At 35.0% G+C, this 10,526-nt stretch overlaps 1 long non-coding RNA gene across 1 annotated transcript; it reads right to left on the reverse strand.

The window, feature by feature from the left end:
• Positions 1–6,831: 6,831 nt before the first annotated feature.
• On the reverse strand, positions 6,832–7,674 carry LOC117241583. The gene is made up of 3 exons (XR_004495069.1): positions 7,596–7,674; positions 7,221–7,288; positions 6,832–6,850 (listed from the first exon to the last, which is right to left on the reverse strand). It is a non-coding gene; the product is annotated as an uncharacterized LOC117241583 (long non-coding RNA).
• Between the last annotated feature and the right edge of the window lie 2,852 nt (positions 7,675–10,526).

The following is a 10,526-nucleotide window of genomic DNA, read 5'->3' on the forward strand; positions in this document are numbered from 1 at the left end:
TGACTTTAATCACGTTGGCACTCTTAAATGTAAACGAACCACAGAAAGTCGACGTATACGGGTTTTATCTATTTTCAACCGATTTCTAGTTCAAACTACCTTACGATATTACAGTATCATACATTATAAACATTGGAAAAAGTAACAAAAATTACAATCACTGAATTCCAAGGAATTCCAGGTTAGTTAAATAGGCGATTATAATCCAGTAACATTAAAAAAGAAGGAAAAATACTAAGCTACACGAATAAGTATTTAATCAGTAGATTTGTTATGTCTAATGTACGATTAATGTATTATGTTATGTTAATGTACAATTTTGTAGAAAATATAAAAGGAAAATTCATATACACTATCAAACATACGTTTGTGTACAACTCTAAAACTAAAACGGAGCCTATTATATGTATCAGAAAAAGTTGTTCAGAATGACGATCTTGACAACATATTTCTTGGTCATGGAAACAGGAAGCTAGTAGCTTTTCGATAGCTCCACCATAGTTGCTGATGTTTCGAGTTTTCGACCAAGCAACTTGTTTGTGATAAAAAACTTTTACGCGATAAGTCATATTGGAATAAAAATTACGATGAGTATAGTGGCGGAAGACAAAGACAGACGATATAACGCGTGGTACATGCTCGATATAGCTTAAATTGTTCCATGTTTACGAAGAAAATTCTGACTGAGGTCGGTCTAATGGAATACGCGGATAGGCGACATAGTGGAGATTCCAAGGAAGCAGCATCGTTCATCCAAGGCGGATACTGCCATTGGAAACGAAAGAAGACGAAGACAATCTACCAGGAGAAGCTGAGAAGATTCGCCATCCGCGAAGCAAAGCGCTCAACGAATTTTGAACTTACGAGAACGAGTAATGCGGGGCGCGCTTGAAATGGCAGCAAACCCCGTTCTCGATCCTTATGCCTTGAAGCGTGATAGAAGGAAGAACGAGGTTTACGACGGAAGGAATCTGTGGAAACGATCGACCTTCGATAGTCCTCGAACGAAAATAGTGATGGCTACAACACTAGCAACACATGCTCACTCACCACGATAATACGATGCAATTCCAAAAAATTGACAATTTTTTTATGAAGATGGAAATGCCTAGCTGAAAAGATCCTTTTATCTCGTAATGCGGTTTAATATAAATTGTTTATAAATTTTTGTTAATATAAAAAGTATCGTTGGATGACAGTTAAAGACTGGAAAGTGACAAGTGTAATATGCAAATTAAAGAAATTAATAATGATGATTTTTATCTAAAAATGTACAAAAAAGAAGAAAATTATTTTCTGCGTCAAATAAGCAATCAAATGTTCCGGCACAAGAAAATAGCACAGACATGATATCGTTTAGTTTTGATGTACACAATTGGAATTCCTGAAATATACCTTCTAAATGGCTGAAATAATTTATGGAGAAGGGAACAGTAAAATGTTAACATAAAGTAAAAACGAACAAAATTGGGAACAAAAATGAAACGTTAGATTACAAAAATTGACAATTTTTGTGGAAAATGGAAATGGGGTTTAATGTACATTGTCGGATGACAGTTAAAGAATAAACACTGACAAGTAAAATATCTAAATTAAAGAAATTAAAGAATGAAAACCTGGCGGGCTCATATTTGCTTAGTTGTACAGTTTTCAGATTTTTAACACCTTCAGAGGCTCTCCATCTGATTACGTAAATCTCGAACTCGCGACTTGAGTCAAATAATCTTCCATGTTTATCTTGTAATCATCAGAGAATTCTTTTCCGTGCCTTTATTAGAAATTTCTTCACCCAAAAGTTCATCCAAGAGAAGAGCCAAAACCAAATAGAGCTTATTCAAAGTAGGTTATTCAAAGTTTTCTTTCGCTTAGTTTGCATTTTTTTTTACAAGTTTTTAGGATCATTTCCAGGTGGCGAGATAGAATTTTATAATTTTGTTTTGCCTATTTTTCGATCAATACAATGACGAATCTGGAGCGTTTCGTAAAATATCATTTAGACCAAAGTCACTATGAAATCAGGTATTTTATTAGAAGAACGTTACGTTCTCATAAAGCACGTTCATCCCTGGAATACTAATGTGGTATTATAGAAGCGCAAAACAAATTCTTCTGATGTATTATAATGTTCTTTCAGTACTAGCATCGCCTGTAGGTGATCGTCTTCTCTTTTTAGCAATTTACAGCTACTGAGAAATAATCTCTATGTAATTACTGATTTTTAATATACCATATCTTGTATTTATGATAATTAAACGTACTATGCGTTTATTATAATTTATGAAAAGTAGTTCTTACCTTAATTTATCTGTGCCTCTGAGCACAAAAGCATGGATTTTACGTTTAAGCGGCTCACAAACAGAATTCAAAGATCATCTAATAAAATTAGAAAATACAACTTTCTACTTAATCAAATTCTAACACGAAAGGAAATATTTGAATCTTAGTATATCATGTAAGATTGATACTTATTGCATTTATTTAAATTTATTTAATTAATAACATTCTATAGTTGTCTTAAATTAATATAAGTGCAAAGTTAAAAACATTCAATGCATATTGGTAAATTGAACTTTATATTTCAGTGGAATAACTTTTCTCCCCCTATTAAAATTATTAATTATTAGTATTTTTTATGAGCATAGCTAACATAAACTGTTTGCAGAAATAAAAAGTAAGAAGCGATTCAAGTAATTTGTTAAAAGAGGGTCTGTCGTTAAAACTATCAAACGAAGCAACAAAAGTAAAGAGAAAGGACTTAGAACTGGATGTTATTGCTTAACCTTGCTGCGATCTTCAGGTTTTTGTCCTTACTCCTTTTTTTTTCAACTTTGCTGACTTTAACTTGCTTTGAAAGTATCTAACAACATTGTTACGCATATGCTTGTTTGCGTTCTCTTAGCATTATACCTTTGACAAAAGACTATCGAAATATTTACATATAAAGTCTTTGGTTCTTTTTTATCCAGTAATGTTAAGACACAAGTTAACGATGGAAATCAATCATAGAAGGGAAATATTTCGAAACCTTGACTGACAGCAAAGTCGAATAGAAAGATAAATAAATATAAAATTACGCTATGACAGCTTTGTTCTTGTTCGAAATTATAATAATTAACCAATAAGGTTTCTGAAACATGCTGGGCATATCGGCAGTGGATGCTTATGGTCTACATTCCAAAATTTAGGGACGCGTTGATACAAAATTATATTACACGATGTATACACTAGATGTTACATATGTAAATAAAAGAGAAAACAGTTCGAAAAAGTTTGTTTGCAAACGACACTATCGTCATATATGCACAATTTGTTCTAAATAAATAACTTTAATAGAATGTACCGGATATTTGGACTAACAGACGCCAACGATACAATTACGATTATTCTGTATTTTCGACTTCTTTTTCGCGTAGAATCACCCCCTTCCGCTTGTACCACCAAGTTACCAACCACCCTGTATATACTGTACAAAAGATATACAACGCGGAGGATGCCATAATGTGGTAGTAACAATCTTTCGTGGGTGAAAAGATTTCAAAGATTTTAAGGTCGTCTGCATTTTTGCTAATTATTTGCCCTACTTTTTTTTATGTCTAGTATATCAGAGCGTGTTGGGACGATTTCAACGACACCTAATACAAGGTAGTTCGAGGGTAAATAAAAATGTAGGCAACAAATTTTACGTCGTAATAAGTGTCCGAAGTAGAAGAAATAGGTTTCTGTTTATATCGATGGAACGTCGGAATCGGCAGGTCGCCGAAGTCCGTATATTTTTATCACCTTGGATTACTTGTAGCGCGTGTTGGCAGGAGACATAGTAAAAACTGTAAATAACGATCGACATTGCTAAAACATTTTACTATGAAAGTGGAATTTTCATTTACTGAGCAAGTATGTAGATATGCTGCATGTGTATGAAAAGACTCAGCAGAATCTAGTAACGTCACAAGCACTGTATGCTGAACCCTATCCAGATTGCGCCCACCCTTCATGCTGTATGTGTCATATGTAAAAAATTAAGAAACACTGAATGCTTAAATACACGAAATCCTAGACGTCGTTTAGAAAATTAGGACAAAAATGAGAAAGAAAATTATTTTGTAAATTGTACATTGTAATGCGTACGAATGATAAGTTTTCCTCCATTGGATCTTATTTAAATTTTAATAATCATTCTTCTCTTCCGCCAAAATGTTCATGTTCCAAGTTGTTTGAAATACTGAAAATGTCACATTAAAATAATCGACTAATTATTTAGATAACAGGTACAATTTGTGATACTTTGAATGCTGGTACGTAACTTTTTTGGAATATGTTAAAAAGAATCTTTTCTTTCTACATGCAATATAATATACATTTCTGCAATTATAGAATCTAAAAGCAGCTGCGACTTCTCGCGATTTGCTTAGTTTTATAGACCGAAAGTCATAAAGACGCTCGCTTTGAAACCTGACGCTTTTTCTCATTAAAATTATGTAATGACCCAGTTATTGACCTTTATGTCCCAATTCATGCAAAATACATCGTGTCATAAGTAGATCCTATTTTTGAGAAACAATTTTATTTCGACCAGGTATCAGCTTTCTGTTTTTAGATTACTATATTATTATCCTTGCACTATTATCCTAACGTTTAAAGTGAAACGTAAACCACGATAAATTTCTTTTACGTCAATACTGTTTCGCCGGGAGGAACAAAAATTGTGAGAATTTTCGTAGGTCGTTTTATGACACGCACGTTCAGAGACAAGATGTTAACTTTCAAGCCACGATCTTGCCATTCAGAATGATCTCTTTCAACAATAGAATAGTTATCTGCAATATCATTTTGAGATATTCAAAGTTAGTTAGAATTTCTTTTCGTTTATAGAATCGCGATATTTACGAGTATGCTATAAAACCGATGCTACACAAACTTCATTTTTAATATAGAATAAAATGACACCGAAAAGAACGATTATTTTATTTCCATTAAAAGCGGACAATGCTTTAAAAAAGTGATATTGGACGCTCTTTTTCCAAATATCGGGTTTCCCCATTACATTATAATGTTACAGCAATGAAAGTAATTACGTATGGTTACTCTAATTAATATTCCGTCACGCCTTAAAACAGAATAACTTTTTTAAAATTACGGTAACGACATAGTTTCACTGTCGATATAACTATTATGTACTTGAACTGGGGTGATCGCTCAAGTAACTGGCGTTTCCCCGAGCTGTCTCCACCCATTCTCGTCTGGTTAGTTTGTGTTCTAGCCCGTTACGTCCTTCCCTTTCATCGGCCAAAAAAAGAACTACTACTACTACTACTACTACTACATACTACTAAAAGCGAGCATAGTGACAAAGTAGTAACAAGTATGACTTCCCATGCCCTGGATGATCCAGAGGTTGAGGAGTCATTGATAGTTGTCCTCTTCTATGGCAGTTTGCCGGGTCTCTTCGGCTCATAGCCTCTTCTTCCTTCGGGCGCAATGCCCGCTGAAACTTATATCTAAGCTCGAGACTTTCTAAATAGCAAACCAAAAAATAAAGTACAAAGGTGAAATAAAAAGATAAATCGCGGAAGCTGATCCAAGTACTCATGGATGAACAACGATCATATAGCGATCGCTGTCTGTTCGCACGTGCATGCTCGAGCAATATTAACGTTCGTTTCGAAAACCACTCGCGATCACGATCACGAAATTCGAAAAAACGACGGGCAAAGGCAGAGACGATGACATGTTTCATTCGCGCCAGTTCTACCGACGATTATTCGAATGAAATTCTCTGAAATAGATTGGTCACTCGAAAACGCGTCTACCCGGCCACAGGTCCACCTCCACGGATTAAACTTGAAAATCCTGATCTGAGAAGATGATTAGTTTGTGTACTTTTTATTTAACGGACTAACGCTCTTTCATTTTGTATTTTACTACTTCGATTCTGATTAACTCTACTTTATTAATTTAATAGTAACTAAGTAACACTACTGTATTAATTTAATAAACCAGAACAAAATTTTAATATTGCAGAGAAGGTAGCGAAAAGACTGAGACTCGATCAAATGGAATAACTGACTCTAAATATATTACTAAGAAAGAAATAATCTCAGATAATCTCTTTATCAAAGCACATAATCGAAAATGCAGAAGCAGTGTTCAAAATTATTGCTTTGATTAACTGATATTTTAAATTCTAGGAGAAGTGAAATAAACGAACGCGACTTATTCCCTTAACCTACGATTTATGTTTGAGAATGCCCGTAATATTTACGTTTGGTCCGATCATCGTACTACGGGCTATGCCCGTAATATTTACGTTTGGTTCGATCATCGCACTACGGGCTATGCCCGTAGTTGTAGGTTAAGGGGTTAATATTGTCACGATTAATTCATTGCTAAAGATCAAGTATATTCGTGTAGATATTTGACATTTGCAAATATTCATACGGAATATTAACATGCATATTTATAAATAACGCGAATATATTCTCAAGTGTATATGTTTAACTTAATTATTAAAAAACTAATTATTATCATCGCGCTGTGCAAGAAGACCTATCTTAAACTAATAAATTTGAAAAAAGAGCGTTACTACTCACGGGTATAAAAGATACCCGCGTTCACTATGCTCGCAAAGAATTCTACGTAATACAACCAGTCACCCGTGCCGATTCGGGTCTTTTATCCTACGGCATAATTGAGTGACCAGAAGAACAGAAATGCATGCGACTCACCGTTCGAAGCAGACAAACAGAGAACGTTACCGTGGATGCTGCGCTATCCCAGCGAATTTCATCCGGGAGACTAACATCAGACAGGAACCGCTGAAAGGCTAATAATAGAAATGCAGACTGCGAAAAATCTGTTACGAAACAAAACAGGATGAGTGATCGCTGACTATTTGAAAAGTTGGAGATAGTGAAAAATGAAGGTTTATTAACTTTAGTAACTTTAGCAATAATAAAGATTGAAATTCTAATAAAAATTGATAAGTATAAAAACTGAGACTCTAATATGAATGTGTAAAATCTAAAATAATCTGTAGTATGTTAGTCATTTGTTTTATAATTCGGTATTAAGACTTTAACTCTTATTTTATTTTAACGAAAAAATAACCTCAGAAAATGCTATCCTCCTAAATTTTCAGTCAAATTGTATTTCTGCATTGATAGTGATCAAAGAAAAATATACAGAATAGACATAATTGAAAGTAAGTATGTAAAAATACTTACATACTTGGCTTTTGTGCCACTGTTAGAACACTCCTGAAGAAGATGACGAAGTTGAAGTAGTGATATGTCTATAACAAAACATAAGATATTAAAATCGGTAACACATAATAACAAACGTGAAACTTTAGCAACAATAAAGACTAAACTCTAATAAACATGTAAATTGGAACTCTAATATAAAAGTTTGAGAACAACATATTCAGTGATTTTTGATGCGTATCAGCCAGTTTTATTGTACTTTAATGTTAAGATTTTAAGACTTTATTTCAATTAAAGAGGGCATTTACAGTTTTTTAAATTATCAATCATTTTTATTTTATAATAAATTTATTGTATAAGAGAACAAACTGAAATACAATATTTAAAACTACTTACATTCTTGAGCTCCTGCAGAAGCTTTGTAATATGAAATAGGATCACATTACCGTGAGCGTTAAAATTATAATCGGCGAACAAGAACTCTAACGTCGCGTACAAAATTATGTGATGAAATTTTATTATTTTCGCGTGTGATTATTTAATTGGATTAAATTATTAGAGTAATAAAAGACCGACGCCGCCAATACGTTAGAATATGTTGCAAACCTGACGCAACACGATCCATGTTATCGGTACGAAATAAGACGACTAAATGACTCCTTGTACGTTAGTTTCGCCGAGTAACTTACAAAGTGTGAGGGAGGGGGGAGGGGGGACACAAGAGCCGGTGGCACAAGCAGCTACACAGTTAACGATCTAGACAAAGAAATGTATACATCAACAAAAACATTCCTATTCTACGAAGCACTTTCTTTCGAATTACGCAGCAGGTATCTTTCGGATTGCGCAGCACAATTCTTTCTCTACGTCGATATTTACAAATATCGTACAACAATTCGTAGCCCTACTGGCAACATCACAGACTCATTTGTCTAACTTATTACTTTAGTTACCTTACTTTATAATCTTAATTTCGTTAAACAAAGCAAGATTGAAACAACAGCATGGAGAAAGTGAAAAATTACTTAAAATTACTGTTCCGCAATGACACAGTATGCAGATGAAGTCTTAAGCGCTTTTTGAGTGCGTATTCGCTTTTAATACTAATATAAAAATAATAAAAGTGAAACGATATTTATTTTTAAGTCCGAAATGTAGTAAGAGAATAATTTTTTCACGGTTGAAAGTTTGAAGTCCATTGATATTTTCTCTATATAATTTTTATTATCACGACGTAGTACCTGAAGTTTTGACCGATCTAATGATTTTTATTCTTAGAAATATCCTGAATGAACGGGGAATTAAGAAATGTGCAATGAAGGATATAAATAATGGAAATTAATTATGGTGGAGGAATCAACGAAGAAAAGTTATTTTGCTAATTATTATACGAATAAATATTCAAAATGTCGCTCAACGACTACTAAACTATTTAATTAACACTAACCTCACCACCCCTAGTCAAATGACTGGTTTAAATATCTAATTTAAAATTGTACATTTATCGTTATATCTTTTGTTCATTTAGCTTTACGTGAATTTTTATATTCTCCGATTAATTGATTTCTCAACTTTTGAAACCAGTTATTTGACCGGGCCTGGTGAGATTAGTGTCAAAAGCCAGCCTGATATTTTCTTCAATTTCTGATCTTCGGTTGATTTTCAGTATTTTGCATTCACTTTTCACCAAAAATTAGATGTGACAAACGAAATGCAATGTAAGACTTGCTAACGTTTAGGTCATGTTGCTTCTAATTGCAACGGACTGTCGCAGCGTTAAATTCAACGATGAATTACGATCCAGATGCAAGTATTGATCCAGATTTCTGTATCGAAGAAAGCAAGGATAACACAAACCAACCTTGTTGCGTTTCGTGTAAAAGTTTTGGTCATCCTGTTCACATCAAGATTGCTCTCTCAACGCTTATTGTCAGTGTTAAAAAGGCAATGGCAAAAGAGAATGTGGAATATTAACGAAGAGCGAAACAAATAAACAACAACAAGTAACAAGAAACAAATAACTCAAAAATTACTTGCAGTAAAATTCCATCGAATAGTAAAGTAGATAATTGTCCTAACCTCTGTATTCCCTTATTTCATCGCGATATATCTGATGGCTAAATATGAAAAGAGATTCCGCGAGTCGAAACGCGCCATAACTGACGCAACGATATTAGCGTATATAGCGATATTAGCGGTAGCGTTCGACTTTGTTGTCGTATTTCACCTTGTCGTTATGAACAAACAGCACACTGAGGAACGTGTAACGTAAGATATTCGCGCATTGCGGTAAATGCATAAGCGATAATGAGCTTTGTAGAAATAATCAATTAATTAATATTCACCAAATACTAACACGCACGTGCACTTTCTGGGAACGCTTCACTATCCGCCGTAGATATTGCAGGTTCGAGCGGCCATGCGAGTAAGATTCGTTTCTTTAATTATAGCGGAGTTATTATAACACTCGCGATGACGTTATTTTGTAAAGCGGTAATACGCGTAATAAATTTACTATTAAGACGCGCACGTGTGTAGAACTGACGCCATTTACGTGATGGGTAACGTTAGGACGCATGCGCTAGCGGGTCGCGTCGAACATATGTGGTGGTTCGCCTCGTCGATGCGGCATCGTTTAAAAGTATGTACGGTCGGCTCGGTGTAAGTTCCTATTATGAAGGAATAAAGTCGGGTCGATATGATCTCCAGGGCTGAGCTGAAAGGGTTCATACAAGCCTTGGCGGGTGCAGCGCAGATGTTAAATGTTTCAGTCAAAAAATTTCAGTTGGATAAAGATAAGGATGAGGGGATTAGGGAGATAGGAAATTTGATTAAAGGCATCCTGTCTTCCTTGGAACAATGTGGAGAGCAGAAGGCTAGAAGGAGAAAGAGAAGAAGAGAGCCTATCGAGATCGAAAGAAGGGCAGACAGGACAGAAAGAATGAAAGAAGCGATGATGACTAAAGGCGGATAGCCTAAAAGGAAAGTGGTATCGCCGGCTGAAACAATGAGAGTAGTGGAACTTAAGAGGCCCCGAAGAGGAGAGGCCACATACGCCGAGGCGTGGGGGAGGAAAATCAGGAAGGTAAGGAGTGAACAGGATTATAGTGAGGATTCTGAAGGTTGGATGAGGATAGAAAGAAGGAAAAGGGAGAGGAGGGCTCCCTTAGAGCACGCTATCCCTATGGTGCGTCCGGGTAACAACCGGCAGGTTGTTATCGAAGAGAGAGGCGTACCAAGGAATAGGAGATGGAAGGAAGCCATTCTAGATAAAGTTGAAGAAGGCTGTGAATGGCTTCAAGTTTATAGGAAAATAATGGCGGCTAG

This window comes from Bombus vosnesenskii, unplaced genomic scaffold, assembly GCF_011952255.1.
Source record: "Bombus vosnesenskii isolate JDL3184/JDL3185 unplaced genomic scaffold, Bvos_JDL3184-5_v1.1 scf7180000016164, whole genome shotgun sequence".
In the NCBI taxonomy this organism is placed as follows: Eukaryota; Metazoa; Arthropoda; class Insecta; order Hymenoptera; family Apidae; genus Bombus; species Bombus vosnesenskii.